This window comes from Cibotium barometz, chromosome 19, assembly GCF_041138505.1.
Source record: "Cibotium barometz isolate CiBa-2024 chromosome 19, ASM4113850v1, whole genome shotgun sequence".
NCBI lineage: Eukaryota > Viridiplantae > Streptophyta > Polypodiopsida > Cyatheales > Cibotiaceae > Cibotium > Cibotium barometz.
The window spans coordinates 12,269,471-12,291,207 of record NC_141064.1 but is presented as its reverse complement, the minus strand read 5'-3'; the positions used below and the strand labels follow the sequence as shown (position 1 = coordinate 12,291,207).

Sequence of the window (21,737 nt, the reverse complement as noted above, 5' to 3'; positions counted from 1 at the left end):
TTGAGTTTATTAAAATTATTTGATATTCCGTTTTTGTTTGAACATTGATAAGTAATGATACACTTGTTGCTGTTCTCTCATGTTGATTTCAGTAATGTTTGATATTCTGTTTTTTTGTGTTTAGTGATATTTGCTAGATTTACGAAGACGACCAACATGCTTTCCCTGAAGAGCGTAAAATCATTCTACGAGCAATTCGCATTGAAGCAATCATCACAGTGTCATAATGTACTGATGATGTCGTCAAAAAGATCAATGAGTCTGAGATACTCATGCGAGATCTAATAGACCAGATATGGGAAAATGCACAGCGTCGGCGGCTTCAAAGCGGAGGCAACGCTGAGTTGCTTGATAGACAGAAGATAGCAGATTTCAACCATAAACATATAACACGAACCATTTTGGGGAGCATGCATGTAGCATGCAGTGATCTTAGAGATGCTGCCCCGCCTGAAGCTAATATGCAACGTCTACAGTTATGGGACGTTGTATGGAGCGAGCAAAGAGCCAAGAGCAAGTGCATGAAGGCGCTGGATGTAGAGTCCCTCCCCAAAAGAGTGCGCATTGCCCAGGAGGTCGCTGCAACGTCCAGCCAGGCAGATGCAAGTGGTACAGTTGTCATTAATCGTACCATCTACAATTCTATGTGCACACATCTCATTGGCATCCCACACGAGGCTCTGTTCGAAGGGCGAACAATAGGCTCTGGTGTTTTTGGCACAGTAAAAGAGTATACAGTTAAAGGTATATCATTTTTGCCGGAGCACATTACTTTTTGCGGAAAGCACTACAAAGGAGAAGGCAGCGCCAAGTTCGAGAGCTTCCAGGCAGAGTAGGGCATGCAGGTTCTACACCCATCGATTGTCAGGCAGCGCCAAGTTCGAGAGCTTCCAGGCAGAGCAGGGCATGCAGGTTCTACACCCATCGATTGTCAGGTGTATTGCCTTCACAAAAGAATCTCCTTGGATCACTATTTTCCCGTACTATAATGGCAGCTCGCTTGGTGATACTCTTCTGAAGGTTCCCTTCAGATTCAGAGAGTTCACCAGAGCAATTTTTCGTTTGGATCGAGGATGGAGACAACCCCCGCCCGATAATATTCCTTTAAGTCATCTAGAACTTTCTAAAATAAAACAAATAGTAATAACCATGCCACATATTATGCATGCCCTTGGTGGAAGGCCTAGCGGCAGCACATCTGGCAGGAATTGTACATACCGACCTACATCCATTCAATGTAGTGTTGGATTTTACAAAAGAGTTGAAGCCACGCATAGGTATTATCGATTGGGGGTTACTGCTGAGAGCGCCCAAAAAAGGGTGTCTCTAAATTTTGTATTTGAGGCAGACAAGAACCCTGAGAAGTTGGCACAGGCGGTCTCCTACGTAGACAGAGAGCGAAATAAAAGGCCGTGGATAGCCCCGGAGCTTTATGATCCGTTTTTGGCAGATGCATACACTCCTGCATCTGATGTTTTTGCCTTGGGATATTTATTACAAACTTTATATGACTTTTGGCAGAAAGTACAAGAGTTGTGGATGGATAATAGTTCCTATGACAAAGTTACCATGGATACTATTATTTATAGAGTCAAAAATTGGATGTTTCTGCCTAATCGCGATGAGCGAAAATCAATTTTGCAAGTAGTTGAATTTTTTAGATCACTAAATACTGACCCAACGAGGGCACAACGTCCTCTTGTAGAGCTATCGGTGTCATTCACCCCAATTTTGTAATGATACAGTATCAGGAGATTAAGTTTCAGGAATGACACTTTGTTTCTCTCTTCAAAATTTGATGTGTCCATTGTTTGAAATATTATCTCATTGAGTCTTTGCAATATCTCTCTCCTCTTGTGGTGTTTAAGTTTATGTTTTCTCTTCAAAATTTGATATGCGCGCATTGTTTGAAGTATTTTTGGAGTCAAGTGGATATTTCTCATTGAGTCTTTGCAATACATATCTCCTCTCGTGGTGTTAAACTTTAAGTTTTTGAGGGTAATGGCCAATTTATCTTACGTTGATCTTTACAGTTCATTAAAATCCTAGTCATTTATGTTCACGCAGATATGGCAGAGGCGCAAGCAAACGAGCATCAAGAGTTAGCCAAGAAGGCATATGAGCGAATGAAGGCCCTTGCACATGGCCTGACAGCCCGCGAAGCTACAAGAACAGCATGCAGGTTGTCGAAATGGACAAATCCTACTTATGCCCAATGGAAAGACATAAACAAACGCGTAACCACCCACAGAGATGATAAAGGAAACATGGCCATGTCCAGATGGCGAGATTAAGAAGGGAAGATGGAAGATTTCACGTTGCACTCACAATGATATCAAAACTAATGCCGAGCGCATTTTCTTGGAGGTGTACGATCGTCCTCTCCATAACGCCGACGCTCCACTCTATTTTGCTAAGATGCTATATGCACAATTTATCCTAGAAACTCCAGTGGACTTCGCCTCCAGAGAGGCCACTGTCAACACCCACAACATACGTGAAGAGAAAAGTAAATCGCTTCAGCAAGGGCGAGTTGTGCATCATCGAGTCGACCTTGACGTAGGCTTTCTTGCAATGAAGTTTGACGCATGGGTATATTTCCTACGTCAAAGTTTCGCTTGCAGGAAGATGCCCTGGGTAGATTACTTTTTGGTTGCACATTGCCGTTCGGGGTACAAGTAGGCGATGTAGCGGGAGTTTGATGATTAGAACAACAGTGTTCTTGCTGCCTTGATACATTAACGGTAGGAGTGTCATGTTTTCTTGAATCTTTCTTTTGAATTTCTTCTCTTATGTGTTTGGCCACTACAGGTGCAGAGGGGTGGGTACATGACTTTTTCTTCGGTCCGCCTAAAAAGTGTTCTCTTAGTCGAGGCGCCCCACCTGATTTTACTGCATGGCATAGCTTACACTCCCAATCTATGAATCGATCACCAACGTTAATTGCATATTGCCACTCTATCCTAGGTGCCTTTTTTTTCCTGCTATTTGAAATTTGGACTCTATTAGAGGTATCACTGGATCCAACATTGTCCTCCATCTGAACAAATAACCTATTCAACCAAGCATATAACAATGAATACACAAATGAAAAAACAACAAAGTCACTCACGTATTACAAAACATACATTAGCAGACAAAGTACTTCGAAACTATCTTGACAAATACAAAAGATCATCACATAACACAAAACTACTTCAAACTATCTTGCAAGGTCTTACTACAAAACTACTTCGAAACTATCATACACGTTGCACCCCCAATGAAGGATGCCTTTTGTACCCAATTAAGGATACTTTACATAATCAAAGATCTATGCTTGCCCAATACTCTAGTATAGGACAATAGACCTTCTCTAACATTCACAAAGAAAATCAAAGATCTATGCTTGCCCAATACTCTAGTATAGGACAATAGACCCTTGTCTACTCTAAACTATATCAAGTATCAAGAACCAATACAAGCCTCTAAGCAGGACTCTTGGCTCCATCCAACCATTCATAAAGCAGAATGAGGTAGATTACCTACGTAGCTCAAATGCAAAGCTGAATGACTCCAAATTTGTCCCTAAATCTCTGCAAGTATTAGCTACGAACCACACCCTGCCCCCAATTCAAAGAACTAAGGACAAGTGGCTCAATAGCATTAGGAGTGCCTACTAGGAAAGACGACAGCCCCTAAGATAAGGACATTCTTCCCAAGAGGACACTTCTAGCAACTCGAGAGCTCTACAAGTACTTTGAGGAGAAATATCACGCCCCCAAAACAAGGACTATCTCCCCAAAAGTTCCACGATGGGTGTAGGGCAGTGTTTATAAACAGAACAGAACCCCGCCGGGGTTCTTTGGTTTTCCCGGCGGGCCCGCCGGGATATCTGGTATCCTGACAGGCCCGCCGGGAAAGCTAAAAGCCCGGAGGTGTTACGAGACTAGTGGGTTCTGGCAGGTCATTGCTCACGCCATGTGAATATACAATGTGATCACAAGTTTTAATATGTTAACAAAAGGTTTTGTTAACGTGATCACGAAATTGTGAAGACGTTAATGAAATCCCTGCTAGCAAGCTAACACACACACACACACACACACACAAGAGAGGAGAAAGACACAAGAGAGAGATGGATAGCTGAATTTTCTTCTATCTTCTTCTGCTCTACTCAACCAACATAACATAAAGATAAGAGTACACACTATATGGGTTAGTACTTAAGTACTACAACATACAAGGGTCGGTCCATAATGTGAACCTGACTAAATGAGCTGGCCCTATAACTATGCAAGTCTCTAGTAATCCAAAATGGCTGTCACACAGCCTGTCATCCCACTGGCCACATATCACCCATAATCTCACCAACCATGCTAGTGGTGTAGATGTAGAAGCTATCACCCAGGCAGGTCATCAATGTTCTCCGTAGCACTAGTGGAGCTTGATATCTTAACATTGCATACGTGTGTGTGTGTGCCCTCAAACTCGTGCACCAAAATGCAAGCCCACCCCCTCCTATGGCTAGTTGGATTCCAAAATACGAACTTTAAGATTCTTAAATTTTAGTGAAGCATCATGTACACTTCTTCTTACAAATCACCATGCAAGAAAGCATTCTTTACATCCATTGGATGTAAAGACCAACCCTTCACTGTAGCCACAGCAATGACAGCTCTCACGGTTGCCATTCTTGAAACCGGGCTGAATGTCTCCTCATAGTCTATTCCATAAGTCTGCGCCCTTGGCAACCAATCTTACCTTGTACCTTCTCACTAAACCATCAACATTGTGCATGACTTTATACACCCTAGAGCATGGTCAAACAAGATCGTGGAGTATCTTATTACCATTGGATTTCAGATATCCAATGCATATTTTTCACTATATGTGAGAAATAAAGATAGAGGGATCGTGCTATTAGTCATCTATGAGGATGACTTGATTATCACTGGTGATAGTGATGCAGACATACATGATGTCAAGATGATTTGAAGCAAAGTTTGAGATGACGGGTAGGCAATATGGCTTGGAATGTTGTCCAAGTATGGTATGACAGGCTGTAAGCCTATTTCAAACCCATTGGAGTAGAACACAAAGCTTTTCGTAGATACAGGTGACTTTTTGGAAGACCCCACTACATACATGCGCATATTGGGTAGTTTGATCTACATGATCTACATGATCATTATAAGGGCCAGACTTGAGCTATGTTGTTGGACTTGTGAGTAAGTTTATACAGGCCCCTAGGAAGTCACACTTGGATGCGGCTAGATGGATCCTCAGGTACATAAAGTCCACAGTTGATTATGGACTTTTCTACGAGGCTGGTACAGAGATATACTTGTATGGATACACAGATGTTGATTGGGCTAGTGGTATTGCAGATAGGAGATCTACCAGTGGTTTTATGTTCTCATTTGGGAGTGTTGCTATGAGTCGGATTAGTAAGAAGAAGCCAACAGGTTCCTTGTCGAGTACAAAGGCAGAGTATAGGGGCATTGCTATGACAGCTTGTGAGGTAGCTTAGTTTTCAAAAGCTACTTGATGACATGGGAGAGCCCGTGGATAGGGCATATGTCATATATTGTGACAACATGAACAACATACAGTTGGCCAATAACCCAATATATCATGATAGAATGAAGCACATTAAGGTGAATTATCACTTTGTGAGGAAGAAGGTTCTAGTAGGAGATGTAGATTTGGTATATGTCAGCACCACAGAGGATCAGGTAGCTGACATCTTCACAAAGGCATTGGGCGCAAAGAAGCTCCACAGGTTTAAGAGCTTATTTGGAGTGCAATGTGTGGAGTTGAGCTTGAGGGGGAGTGTTGAGATATAAAGTCAAGTAGTGCTACGACGGACATTGATGACCCACCTAGGTGATAGCTTCCGCATCTACACCACTGGCATGGTTGGTGAGATTATGGGTGATATGCGGCGAGTGGGATGACAGGCTATGTGACAGTCATTTTTGATTACTAGAGACTGGCATAGTTATAGCACCATGTCATTTAGTCAGGTACACATTATGGACCTACCCTTGTATGTTGTAGTAGTTGAGTACTAACCTATATAGTGTGTACTCTTACCTTTATGTTATGTTGGTTTAGTAGAGAAGAAGAAAATCCAGCTATCCATCTCTCTCTTGTGTCTTTCTCTCTCTTATGTGTGTGTGTTTGCCTGCTAGGGTTTGAAGGTCTCCCCCTCTCCCCCACATTGTCTTTATACGAGCCCCGTCTACAGGGTATTTTTGATAGTTTTCTTGAAGTTCTAGTAGAGAGCTATTTTTGCTCAAAATCTAGTTATTACAGTGCAGCAATGCATTTTGGAAGTGCAAACACGGTTTACACACATATTTTTGATAGTGGGTGTATGTACATGTACTCTGGTCACATTTGGTGACACACACAGAGGCTGTGCTGAAGTATCGCTTCTGCAGCAGTTACAGGAGATAATCTTGTATTACAAGTTGCATACAGAAGTTATCTGTCTGCAAGTTAGTTGATTGTTGCAAGAAAGCATGTCTGACGGAATTAATCAAATTGTTAGATAGTGAGAAGTTGGATAAGAATAACTTCCATGCTTGGAAGTTTAGAATGACCAATTTCCTAATGGGTAAAGGATTTTGGGATTATGCAGAAGGAGAATGAGAGCCTCCAGAGTTATCTGAGGACACATACAGGATGTAAACACTCCAACAATTGCATGGCAGAATTTGGTTTAGATGTTCCAGACTAACACAAAAGCAAGGAAGTTGCAGTTAAAGCAAGAGTTGCATACTGTGGAAAAGAAAAACATGTCCATCAATGAATATGCCTTAAAGATCAAGGGAATTGTTAAATACCTTGGGTCTATCAATGTTTTAGTTAGAGGATGATGATTTAGTGAGTGTCTGTATGAATGGGCTTGGCAAAGAGTACAAGCCTTTCAAGACCTCCATTGCAGTTAGGGAGAATATTCCCAACTTTCGAGACTTGATATCTATGTTGATCTTAGAAGAAAAGCCAAGGTGGTTAGTAAAGAAATCAAAATGCAAATAGCGCATAGATTACTCTTACTGTGGCAAACCAGGACACATGGCAAAGGACTGCTACAAAAAGCAGAATGACAAGTGGGAAGTTGCAGCAAGGCAATTATGCATCATCTAGCAAACATGGAGGTGATGAGCAGACAGAAGTGAGCAGTTGTTTGTGATGCAGCACATGTAAGATTCCTCCCCAACCTTCGAGGTATACAGGAGTAAGAATCTCCCTTTCTGATCTTATAATTATTCCCTCTCTAAAATAAAAGAAAGTTTCTGTTTAAAAAAGAAATACCCTTTTCCTAGAATACTTCTCAGGAGTCACGCCTATTTTAAGGATTCAGAACAATGAGTTCAGAAGTGAAAATCGGTGTTTTGGATTCCAAGGTTTTGGTTTTCATTCGAGTACGGCCCAAAAGAAGTTCTTTATCTATTGGGGAGTTTAAGAAGTTATCCCCCAGATATTGTGAGCCTTATATCTGAATTCAATGAAAGTAGGTGACCTAGCCTACAAGCTTCTTTTATCTCTTCATCTCAAAATTCTTAATGCCTTCTATAGAAAAATGTGTCAAACCCAAATCATGGAAAGACGGTAAAACTTCAGTGGCAAGTTACCGTTGGCTTCTAAGTTACGCTAGCTCCTTCCTTTATATAAGTCGTAACTTTTACTTGTCGTTCACAGTAATCTTACTCCCATCGATCTCCTTTCTTTCTTAATCTCCTTCATGGCTTGGCAACAAGAACTAGTTTTATCCATAATGATTCCTCACCTTCAAGACGCAAGTGAATCTGTGAAGAAGGATTTTATAGAGCAGTATGAGCGCTCACTTTTCCCTCACTTGGGAACTTCTGTAGCACAAACCAAATGGCGGACCTATCAAAACATAACTAGGGTAACACCCTGGGGTCAGCAGCACTTTCGTAACAATGTCCGCTTGGCCATGGTTATTGAAGCTTTGGGTTTGGGTCCCCGATACTACTGCGTCATGAGATCAAGGCATCCTGGGTTTTCTGAGCGGGTCTTCTTACTGGCGTGTTTTCTTCCTCATGAGAAGATATGCCTTTACCCCGTTTTTGGCTTGCCTCTCAGAGATCCTTTTGTTAGAACACCTCATACCACTGAGATAGGTGCAGCAATAACCCACAAAATCATTCCCATAGATGAGTTACCTTATACTTGTGCAGCTTGTGAGGACTGCTTTTGTGACCATATGATGGACGGGCTTATGGAAGTGTAAAGAGTTCCTCTATCTTTACTGTATAAGTTCCGAGAATGAATAAAGTTTAAATCTTGTTCGTATTTTGAATCTTGCTCTCTTTAAGACTTATCTTGGTGGTTAATCTTGATTAAATTTTTTTTTCTAAGTCTCATATTCGTGAATCTTGCGAAATTATCACAAGTTGCGAGATGAGGACATCTCGCGTTTTTTAAGTGGGGTAGAATGTAAGATTCCTCCCCCAACCCCCTTTTGATGTCTAGTATCTTCCCCTGTAATCAACCCTCTTCAGAAATATAAAGACCCTGTTGCTAACTATTTTAGCCTAGAGAGAGAGAAAAATTATTCTAGAGAGAGAATATTCAGATTTTGAATATTTTTGGATAGAAAAATATCTCTTATAATTCAGATGAGTTCCCCTGAAACAGAAATTCAAAAAAGAATTTTCCAATGTGCAATTGGAATTAATTGAAAATAGCTATAAAGAACCTTAGCCTAAGGGTCTAGATTTTCAGAAATCTTTAGACTATGGTCCAATTAAGGTTCCTATGGACCAATAGCATCAATCCATGTGTAGGGAGGAGATAAATCCAACTTGTAAAAAGAAAATACCCAAAAATGAGTAAATGCTCACATGAGGTGAAGAGTTGAAAATGTACAAGGTTTATTAGTAAAAAAACTATGTGCAATATTAAAAATATGAGATATTTTGGGTATAATGATTTTATTATGACACATATGTAAGGAAGGGGAGTCCCTTAAATGCTCACATAAGATGAAGAGTTGAAAATGTACAAGGTTTATTAGTAAAAAACTATGAGCAATATTAAAAATATGACATATGTAAGGAAGGGGAATTCTTTAAAGGAGGTGCATATTTCACATAAGATGAAGAGTTGAAAATGTACAAGGATTATTAGTAAAAAACTATGAGCAATATTAAAAATATGACATATGTAAGGAAGGGGAATTCTTTAAAGGAGGTGCATATTTCACATAAGATGAAGAGTTTAAAATGTATAAGTTTATTAGTAAAAAAATTATGAGCAATATTAAAATGATTCCATTATGACACATATGTAAGGAAGGGGAGTTCTTTAAAGGAGGTGCATATTTCACATGCTTGAATGAGTTTTAAACTCATAAAAATTGAGATATTTCATCTCTCCTCTCTCCTCATTTAAGTCTAGTTCCAAAAAGTTAGCTTAACTGACCTAAAAATGGTCAAATATTGACCAAACTGATTTAGAAAATTCTAGAATCAGTTTGTTTGGTTAGGAGCTCAATTTTTCCTATAAATAGAAGCCCCCCCCTTGTTGAAAAATATATAGTGTTTATGCATCGTTACTCTACTCCACCTAAGCCAGAAACTGTGAATTCATTTAATAATTCACTAGTTTTTGGAGCTTCCCTCTTTCTTCAATCCCCATTAGTGGCTCCATCAACATACTTAACCAATTGATTGGTTGGGGGCCTCTACCGTGAACAAAGAATCAAGCAAGTTGTAAGGTAATTAGTGAATATTGATCTTTCTATAATTTCTCAATGTTTCTCTCTTCTCAACCCCTCTCAAGCTTGAGAAGTTTAATTGGTATGGTTTTTTTTTAATGCTATTGAAGTTTGAATAGTAGTGAAGAGTTACATAATGCTATTGAAGTTAATTTTCATTTATGTTTAAATTCTAATGATTTTTATGTAAATTCTCTCTCTCACTCAAGAAATGCTCATACTCATGAACCGTTCTCAATCCAAATCAAGCTTTTCATAAAGCTTTTCCTTAACCCAAGATTAATCTATGCTTGAGGCCAAATTAATGGCTTTTTTCTATGCTTTTAGTTTATATATATTAATGATTCAATCCATTATGGATTGATAATCCAATTAGAGATTATTTTAATTATTTTCTTAATGATAAGCATTATCCCTTAGAAAAAATTGAGATTTATCAGTCATAGCAGCGGAGCTATGGCAAAATTTTTATAAAAATTATGCATAAAATAATCTCATTCAAAGCATAAAAAGAGGACTTCCTACCATATTCTAGGAATTATCATCCTAGATTAATTGAAAGAATTTCATTACAATCATGGAGAAATTAAATTTTAATATTATGCATAATGGATAAATTTTTATATCAAAAGTGTTATTTTTACCATTTTTGTTTCATGCATAGAATTATGCATAATGGATAAATTTTTATATCGAAAGTGTTATTTTTATCATTTTTAATTTTCATGCATAGAAGTATGCATAAAGGAAAATTTTTATATCAAAAGTGTTACTTTTATCATTTTTAATTTTCATGCATAGAAGTATGCATAAAGGAAAAATTTTTATATCAAAAGTGTTACTTTTATCATTTTTAATTTTCATGCATAGAAGTATGCATAAAAGAAATTTTTTTTTTATCAAAAGTGTTACTTTTATCATTTTTAATTTTCATGCATAGAAGTATGCATAAAAGAATTTTTTTTATATCAAAAGTGTTACTTTTATCATTTTTAATTTTCATGCATAGAAGTATGCATAAAGGAAAATTTTTATATCAAAAGTGTTACTTTTATCATTTTTAATTTTCATGCATAGAAGTATGCATAAAGGATAATTTTTTTTATATATCAAAAGTGATACTTTTATCATATTGGATTTCATGTATAGAGGTATGGATAAAAGATGATTATTTTAATGTAAAAAGTATTACTTTTGTCACAATTGAATTTCATGCATAGAGGTATGCATAAAAGTTGATTATTTTATTATAAAAGTGTAACTTTTATCATAATTGGAATTCATGCATGGAGGTATGCATAAAAGATATTCTTTTTATACTAAAAGTGTGATTTTCATCATAAATGGATTTTATGCATAACTTAGATGCATAAGAGAAATTCTTTTATTCTAAAAGTGTAATTCCTACCAAATTGACTTTATACATAAGAAGATGCATTTTAAAAAAATGATTTTTAATTCAAAAGTGTCATTCTCATCTAAATTGAATTTATGCATAGGAAGATGCATAAAAGATTGAATTTTAATTCAAAAGTGTCATTTTCATTTAAAATGAATTTATGCATAGGAAGATGCATAAAAGATTGATTTTTCTTCGGAAGTATTAATCTCCTTAAATGGAATTTATGCATAAGTAAATGTGTAAAGAAATCTTATATCAAATATAAGAGTTCTCTTGTATTCTATAAATAGATATGAGATGTGATAGGATGTGATAAGAGGTGTATAAGAGATGATAAGAGGTGATAAAATGAATTAAGATGTGTATAAGAGATGTATAAGAGGTGATAAGAGGTGTATAAGAGATGATAAGAGGTGATAAGATGATAAGATGTGATAAGATGTGTATGGGATGAGGTAAGAAGTGTATGTGATAGGATAAGATGCATATGGGTTGTGATAGGACGAGAATGGATGTGATGTAAAAGATTAGATGTGAAGGCATATAGGGTTACATGAATGGGAATGTGGAAATGGATGTATGTATGTGGATGTGTGGATGTGGAGATGGGAGTATGGATGTATGAATGTGAAAATGGATATATGAACGTGAAAATGGATGTATGCATGAAGATGTATATGCATAGATGTGAATGTGGATATAGATGTAGATGTGGATGTATAGATGTGAATGGGAATGTGGATGTGAATGTGGATGTAGATGTGGATGTAGATGTGGATGTATAGATGTGAATGGGAATGTGGATATGGATGTATGTATGTATGTGGATGTAGATGTGGATGTATAGATGTGAATGGGAATGTGGATGTGGATGTATATGAATGTGGATGTATAGATGTGAATGGAAATGTGGATGTGGATGTATGTGGATGTAGATGTGGATGGAAATGTGGATGTATGTATGTATGTGGATGTAGATGTGGATGTATAGATGTGAATGAGAATGTGGATGTGGATGTATGTATGTATGTGGATGTGGATGTATGTATGTATGTGGATGTGGATGTATGAATGAGGACGTGATAATGGATGTATGCATGTAGATGTGGATATATGGATGTGAATATGAATGTGGATGTGGATGTGGATGTATGGATGTGGATATGGATGTGTATGTATGAATGTAGATAAGGGATGTGGATGTATAAATGAGGATGTGAAAATGGAGGTATGCATGTAGATGTGGATGTATGGATGTGAATGTGGATGTGGATGTGGATGTATAAATGAGGATGTGAATGTGGATGTGAATGTGAATGTGGATGTGGATGTGGATGTTGGATGTGGATATGGATGTGTATGTATGAATGTGGATATGGGATGTGGATGTATAAATGAGGATGTAAAAATGGATGTATACATGTAAATGTGGATGTATGGATGTGAAGGTGAATGTGTATGTGAATTAATGTGTCGTCGATATGAGGAAATGGATGAGAATGAGTACACATTGAATGGAATGTGGAATAAGTAATGTGGACTAAGGAGGGATAATGTGGAAAGACGAGAGTTCGATTTAGAAACTGTATTTTGTGACTGTTTGTAAATGACTGTTTTATGTCAAGAATGCTGGGGAAGCATTTTGACCGTCTTATGGATTAAGGTCATGAAGACCTAACTGTTAAAGTTGCAACTGCTGACGGAGAGTCAATGGAGGACGTCTTGCGTAGCAAGGTCGACCGAGGTCTTGACCAGCCTCGGTTCGATTTAAATGGTGAGCTTCCGGTACGGTGGATGAGGGACCAAGGAAGCGGCCTATGAGTGAAGCGCTAGGTCACCTGCGAAGGATCCTAGAGGGTGCTGACCATACGGTGCTCGGGCTCTGGGTCGCTGAAGATACCCACACGTGCGTCGTGGAAGATATTGGAACAAGGAGTAAGAGTTGTTTTGTGAAACCGAGCATGGATCTGGTTGATGACCTTGCTGGTCTTCAATGGATGAGTCCATGGCTCTTTATATGGATCTGTTGGTTGATCTTGCTGATCTTCAACGAGAGTCCATCTTGATTTTTATAAGTGATTATATTGCCGAGTATTATGGGCTAGGAACTATTGAAAAGGCCCCTGTGTGGACAGGTGGTGAGCGTTCTAGTTGCCAATGATGCCATAGATACTCTGATGAAGGAATGATGGGAAATTATGAATCAACTGGATAAATTGGGAGATTGTGATCAGTGGTACTATGGTTTCATTAAAGGATTGTTTTAAAGTTAGCTGATGCTAAGAAAAAGGCAATTTTCATATTGGGTATGTAAGTGGTGTGGCTAGTTTTATGTTGCATGAAATTCCGGCTAGGGGGCCTTGGAACTCTTTTCCTTGGTACCCGGGACAAAACCTAACCAAATTCCAAATTGGATCCCATCACTACAGTGGTTGGGCGGTTGGCTAACCCATGGGATCAGATGGGGTTAGGCTGGACTGATGGATCCGTAAATCGAGACTCAATTTTTGTTATTACGATAGATAAAGTAAATCCTGGATAGTAATTGTTCTATGGATAGGAATCAACGGCTGTGCCTCCTTGGTGGGGAAAAAAGCGTTGATCCCAATGATCCAAGTGCAAGTTTCTTCCTTGATCTGACCAAGTATCTTTATAGATGCTGTCGGATCTGTTTGATCAGTAAGGGTTTTGACTACGTTAGAGTAAAAATTATCCTGGTGGAATCGCCCGTGCTTTCCGGATAAGGGAAGTTTTTCCGGGTCGGGTTTTGGAAAAACCGACGGATTAGTCTTTTGTCCGGATATCCATGGACGAGGCCCCGAGTGTGGGACCCTGCCTCGCGTAAGAAGTGCTACTTCCGCTGCTAGTACCCGAATCCGTTGCGGGGTGGGAACAGGGATCTCACAGTTGGTATCAGAGCGAATTGGTTAATAAAGATCAACTGAGAAGACAAATATGTCAAAAATTTATGTAGAAACACAAAAAGGTTGTAATTGTGTGATATAATTCATACAATTTGATATTCAAACTAAAATTCGTAATTTGGTAATTGGGTCTTCAGATGGAAGTACCGCAATTATATAGAATCCCTGACTTGCTTGAGGCCTAGACATGATGGTATTTACCTTATAATTCCAAGGGCCGTGACTACCCGTATATACCGAGAGTATACTGCAGCTCTTTACTGACAGTATATACGAGTAAATCTAAGACTTGAAATTATAAGCGTTAATGCTATCTAGATGATGATTTCGAATGTGATTGATATGATTTTTAATTCTGTTTGAGAATGGATGAATTGATTTGGATTCTGATTGAAAATTCTGATTGAAAAATGATGATTTTTAAAAATTAGTTGAAATATAATGAAACCACAATGAGGGGGAATGGGACGAGTCCCTGTGATGATATTCATAACTAGAATGATGATAATGAATTCAGCAAATCACTATGAGATTAGTGGGTTGTGCTGTCAGATTGCTGCTGTTAATACTTGATCAGTAGATCAAGTTAAGGGATGTCAAATTGAGGACTTGCTTGACTGAATTTCCGTGGAGGAATGTTCCGAAGGAAACTTTTCGGTCTAATGGATCATTATCATGTTAAAGATATGAATGATATAATCTGAATGAATTGTTATTTAATGATGAGTTCTATATAAGGGATATTTATCCTAGTGTTCTGTTGGGTTGACCAGAATATAAGGAACCCCAGAATAAAATTAGATCTTAAGAAAAAGAGCTGTCCTCTACCTTGCGAGATGAGGACATCTCGCACTTTTTAAGTGGGGTAGAATGTAAGATTCCTCCCCAACCTTCGAGGTATACAGGAGTAAGAATCTCCCTTTCTGATCTTATAATTATTCCCTCTCTAAAATAAAAGAAAGTTTCTGTTTAAAAAAGAAATACCCTTTTCCTAGAATACTTCTCAGGAGTCACGCCTATTTTAAGGATTCAGAACAATGAGTTCAGAAGTGAAAATCGGTGTTTTGGATTCCAAGGTTTTGGTTTTCATTCGAGTACGGCCCAAAAGAAGTTCTTTATCTATTGGGGAGTTTAAGAAGTTATCCCCCAGATATTATGAGCCTTATATCTGAATTCAATGAAAGTAGGTGACCTAGCCTACAAGCTTCTTTTATCTCTTCATCTCAAAATTCTTAATGCCTTCTATAGAAAAATTTGTCAAACCCAAATCATGGAAAGACGGTAAAACTTCAGTGGCAAGTTACCGTTGGCTTCTAAGTTACGCTAGCTCCTTCCTTTATATAAGTCGTAACTTTTACTTGTCGTTCACAGTAATCTTACTCCCATCGATCTCCTTTCTTTCTTAATCTCCTTCATGGCTTGGCAACAAGAACTAGTTTTATCCATAATGATTCCTCACCTTCAAGACGCAAGTGAATCTGTGAAGAAGGATTTTATAGAGTAGTATGAGCGCTCACTTTTCCCTCACTTGGGAACTTCTGTAGCGCAAACCAAATGGCGGACCTATCAAAACATAACTAGGGTAACACCCTGGGGTCAGCAGCACTTTCGTAACAATGTCCGCTTGGCCATGGTTATTGAAGCTTTGGGTTTGGGTCCCCGATACTACTGCGTCATGAGATCAAGGCATCCTGGGTTTTCTGAGCGGGTCTTCTTACTGGCGTGTTTTCTTCCTCATGAGAAGATATGCCTTTACCCCGTTTTTGGCTTGCCTCTCAGAGGTCCTTTTGTTAGAACACCTCATACCACTGAGATAGGTGCAGCAATAACCCACAAAATCATTCCCATAGATGAGTTACCTTATACTTGTGCAGCTTGTGAGGACTGCTTTTGTGACCATATGATGGACGGGCTTATGGAAGTGTAAAGAGTTCCTCTATCTTTACTGTATAAGTTCCGAGAATGAATAAAGTTTAAATCTTGTTCGTATTTTGAATCTTGCTCTCTTTAAGACTTATCTTGGTGGTTAATCTTGATTAAATTTTTTTTTCTAAGTCTCATATTCGTGAATCTTGCGAAATTATCACAAGTTGCGAGATGAGGACATCTCGCGTTTTTTAAGTGGGGTAGAATGTAAGATTCCTCCCCCAACCCCCTTTTGATGTCTAGTATCTTCCCCTGTAATCAACCCTCTTCAGAAATATAAAGACCCTGTTGCTAACTATTTTAGCCTAGAGAGAGAAAAATTATTCTAGAGAGAGAATATTCAGATTTTGAATATTTTTGGATAGAAAAATATCTCTTATAATTCAGATGAGTTCCCCTGAAACAGAAATTCAAAAAAGAATTTTCCAATGTGCAATTGGAATTAATTGAAAATAGCTATAAAGAACCTTAGCCTAAGGGTCTAGATTTTCAGAAATCTTTAGACTATGGTCCAATTAAGGTTCCTATGGACCAATAGCATCAATCCATGTGTAGGGAGGAGATAAATCCAACTTGTAAAAAGAAAATACCCAAAAATGAGTAAATGCTCACATGAGGTGAAGAGTTGAAAATGTACAAGGTTTATTAGTAAAAAAACTATGTGCAATATTAAAAATATGAGATATTTTGGGTATAATGATTTTATTATGACACATATGTAAGGAAGGGGAGTCCCTTAAATGCTCACATAAGATGAAGAGTTGAAAATGTACAAGGTTTATTAGTAAAAAACTATGAGCAATATTAAAAATATGACATATGTAAGGAAGGGGAATTCTTTAAAGGAGGTGCATATTTCACATAAGATGAAGAGTTGAAAATGTACAAGGATTATTAGTAAAAAACTATGAGCAATATTAAAAATATGACATATGTAAGGAAGGGGAATTCTTTAAAGGAGGTGCATATTTCACATAAGATGAAGAGTTTAAAATGTATAAGTTTATTAGTAAAAAAATTATGAGCAATATTAAAATGATTCCATTATGACACATATGTAAGGAAGGGGAGTTCTTTAAAGGAGGTGCATATTTCACATGCTTGAATGAGTTTTAAACTCATAAAAATTGAGATATTTCATCTCTCCTCTCTCCTCATTTAAGTCTAGTTCCAAAAAGTTAGCTTAACTGACCTAAAAATGGTCAAATATTGACCAAACTGATTTAGAAAATTCTAGAATCAGTTTGTTTGGTTAGGAGCTCAATTTTTCCTATAAATAGAAGCCCCCCCCTTGTTGAAAAATATATAGTGTTTATGCATCGTTACTCTACTCCACCTAAGCCAGAAACTGTGAATTCATTTAATAATTCACTAGTTTTTGGAGCTTCCCTCTTTCTTCAATCCCCATTAGTGGCTCCATCAACATACTTAACCAATTGATTGGTTGGGGGCCTCTACCGTGAACAAAGAATCAAGCAAGTTGTAAGGTAATTAGTGAATATTGATCTTTCTATAATTTCTCAATGTTTCTCTCTTCTCAACCCCTCTCAAGCTTGAGAAGTTTAATTGGTATGGTTTTTTTTTTAATGCTATTGAAGTTTGAATAGTAGTGAAGAGTTACATAATGCTATTGAAGTTAATTTTCATTTATGTTTAAATTCTAATGATTTTTATGTAAATTCTCTCTCTCACTCAAGAAATGCTCATACTCATGAACCGTTCTCAATCCAAATCAAGCTTTTCATAAAGCTTTTCCTTAACCCAAGATTAATCTATGCTTGAGGCCAAATTAATGGCTTTTTTCTATGCTTTTAGTTTATATATATTAATGATTCAATCCATTATGGATTGATAATCCAATTAGAGATTATTTTAATTATTTTCTTAATGATAAGCATTATCCCTTAGAAAAAATTGAGATTTATCAGTCATAGCAGCGGAGCTATGGCAAAATTTTTATAAAAATTATGCATAAAATAATCTCATTCAAAGCATAAAAAGAGGACTTCCTACCATATTCTAGGAATTATCATCCTAGATTAATTGAAAGAATTTCATTACAATCATGGAGAAATTAAATTTTAATATTATGCATAATGGATAAATTTTTATATCAAAAGTGTTATTTTTACCATTTTTGTTTCATGCATAGAAGTATGCATAATGGATAAATTTTTATATCGAAAGTGTTATTTTTATCATTTTTAATTTTCATGCATAGAAGTATGCATAAAGGAAAATTTTTATATCAAAAGTGTTACTTTTATCATTTTTAATTTTCATGCATAGAAGTATGCATAAAGGAAAAATTTTTATATCAAAAGTGTTACTTTTATCATTTTTAATTTTCATGCATAGAAGTATGCATAAAAGAAATTTTTTTTATCAAAAGTGTTACTTTTATCATTTTTAATTTTCATGCATAGAAGTATGCATAAAAGAATTTTTTTTATATCAAAAGTGTTACTTTTATCATTTTTAATTTTCATGCATAGAAGTATGCATAAAGGAAAATTTTTATATCAAAAGTGTTACTTTTATCATTTTTAATTTTCATGCATAGAAGTATGCATAAAGGATAATTTTTTTTATATATCAAAAGTGATACTTTTATCATATTGGATTTCATGTATAGAGGTATGGATAAAAGATGATTATTTTAATGTAAAAAGTATTACTTTTGTCACAATTGAATTTCATGCATAGGGGTATGCATAAAAGTTGATTATTTTATTATAAAAGTGTAACTTTTATCATAATTGGAATTCATGCATGGAGGTATGCATAAAAGATATTCTTTTTATACTAAAAGTGTGATTTTCATCATAAATGGATTTTATGCATAACTTAGATGCATAAGAGAAATTCTTTTATTCTAAAAGTGTAATTCCTACCAAATTGACTTTATACATAAGAAGATGCATTTTAAAAAAATGATTTTTAATTCAAAAGTGTCATTCTCATCTAAATTGAATTTATGCATAGGAAGATGCATAAAAGATTGAATTTTAATTCAAAAGTGTCATTTTCATTTAAAATGAATTTATGCATAGGAAGATGCATAAAAGATTGATTTTTCTTCGGAAGTATTAATCTCCTTAAATGGAATTTATGCATAAGTAAATGTGTAAAGAAATCTTATATCAAATATAAGAGTTCTCTTGTATTCTATAAATAGATATGAAATGTGATAGGATGTGATAAGAGGTGTATAAGAGATGATAAGAGGTGATAAAATGAATTAAGATGTGTATAAGAGATGTATAAGAGGTGATAAGAGGTGTATAAGAGATGATAAGAGGTGATAAGATGATAAGATGTGATAAGATGTGTATGGGATGAGGTAAGAAGTGTATGTGATAGGATAAGATGCATATGGGTTGTGATAGGACGAGAATGGATGTGATGTAAAAGATTAGATGTGAAGGCATATAGGGTTACATGAATGGGAATGTGGAAATGGATGTATGTATGTGGATGTGTGGATGTGGAGATGGGAGTATGGATGTATGAATGTGAAAATGGATATATGAACGTGAAAATGGATGTATGCATGAAGATGTATATGCATAGATGTGAATGTGGATATAGATGTAGATGTGGATGTATAGATGTGAATGGGAATGTGGATGTGAATGTGGATGTAGATGTGGATGTAGATGTGGATGTATAGATGTGAATGGGAATGTGGATATGGATGTATGTATGTATGTGGATGTAGATGTGGATGTATAGATGTGAATGGGAATGTGGATGTGGATGTATATGAATGTGGATGTATAGATGTGAATGGAAATGTGGATGTGGATGTATGTGGATGTAGATGTGGATGGAAATGTGGATGTATGTATGTATGTGGATGTAGATGTGGATGTATAGATGTGAATGAGAATGTGGATGTGGATGTATGTATGTATGTGGATGTGGATGTATGTATGTATGTGGATGTGGATGTATGAATGAGGACGTGATAATGGATGTATGCATGTAGATGTGGATATATGGATGTGAATATGAATGTGGATGTGGATGTGGATGTATGGATGTGGATATGGATGTGTATGTATGAATGTAGATAAGGGATGTGGATGTATAAATGAGGATGTGAAAATGGAGGTATGCATGTAGATGTGGATGTATGGATGTGAATGTGGATGTGGATGTGGATGTATAAATGAGGATGTGAATGTGGATGTGAATGTGAATGTGGATGTGGATGTGGATGTTGGATGTGGATATGGATGTGTATGTATGAATGTGGATATGGGATGTGGATGTATAAATGAGGATGTAAAAATGGATGTATACATGTAAATGTGGATGTATAGATGTGAAGGTGAATGTGTATGTGAATTAATGTGTCGTCGATATGAGGAAATGGATGAGAATGAGTACACATTGAATGGAATGTGGAATAAGTAATGTGGACTAAGGAGGGATAATGTGGAAAGACGAGAGTTCGATTTAGAAACTGTATTTTGTGACTGTTTGTAAATGACTGTTTTATGTCAAGAATGCTGGGGAAGCATTTTGACCGTCTTATGGATTAAGGTCATGAAGACCTAACTGTTAAAGTTGCAACTGCTGACGGAGAGTCAATGGAGGACGTCTTGCGTAGCAAGGTCGACCGAGGTCTTGACCAGCCTCGGTTCGATTTAAATGGTGAGCTTCCGGTACGGTGGATGAGGGACCAAGGAAGCGGCCTATGAGTGAAGCGCTAGGTCACCTGCGAAGGATCCTAGAGGGTGCTGACCATACGGTGCTCGGGCTCTGGGTCGCTGAAGATACCCACACGTGCGTCGTGGAAGATATTGGAACAAGGAGTAAGAGTTGTTTTGTGAAACCGAGCATGGATCTGGTTGATGACCTTGCTGGTCTTCAATGGATGAGTCCATGGCTCTTTATATGGATCTGTTGGTTGATCTTGCTGATCTTCAACGAGAGTCCATCTTGATTTTTATAAGTGATTATATTGCCGAGTATTATGGGCTAGGAACTATTGAAAAGGCCCCTGTGTGGACAGGTGGTGAGCGTTCTAGTTGCCAATGATGCCATAGATACTCTGATGAAGGAATGATGGGAAATTATGAATCAACTGGATAAATTGGGAGATTGTGATCAGTGGTACTATGGTTTCATTAAAGGATTGTTTTAAAGTTAGCTGATGCTAAGAAAAAGGCAATTTTCATATTGGGTATGTAAGTGGTGTGGCTAGTTTTATGTTGCATGAAATTCCGGCTAGGGGGCCTTGGAACTCTTTTCCTTGGTACCCGGGACAAAACCTAACCAAATTCCAAATTGGATCCCATCACTACAGTGGTTGGGCGGTTGGCTAACCCATGGGATCAGATGGGGTTAGGCTGGACTGATGGATCCGTAAATCGAGACTCAATTTTTGTTATTACGATAGATAAAGTAAATCCTGGATAGTAATTGTTCTATGGATAGGAATCAACGGCTGTGCCTCCTTGGTGGGGAAAAAAGCGTTGATCCCAATGATCCAAGTGCAAGTTTCTTCCTTGATCTGACCAAGTATCTTTATAGATGCTGTCGGATCTGTTTGATCAGTAAGGGTTTTGACTACGTTAGAGTAAAAATTATCCTGGTGGAATCGCCCGTGCTTTCCGGATAAGGGAAGTTTTTCCGGGTCGGGTTTTGGAAAAACCGACGGATTAGTCTTTTGTCCGGATATCCATGGACGAGGCCCCGAGTGTGGGACCCTGCCTCGCGTAAGAAGTGCTACTTCCGC

The 21,737-nt window shown here is 37.2% G+C and overlaps 1 protein-coding gene across 1 annotated transcript in view; it reads right to left on the bottom strand.

Moving 5' to 3' along the window:
- The window catches only part of LOC147628235 (uncharacterized), a 75,401-nt gene that overhangs the window by 32,809 nt on the left and 20,855 nt on the right, over positions 1–21,737 (bottom strand). The window lies entirely within an intron of this gene.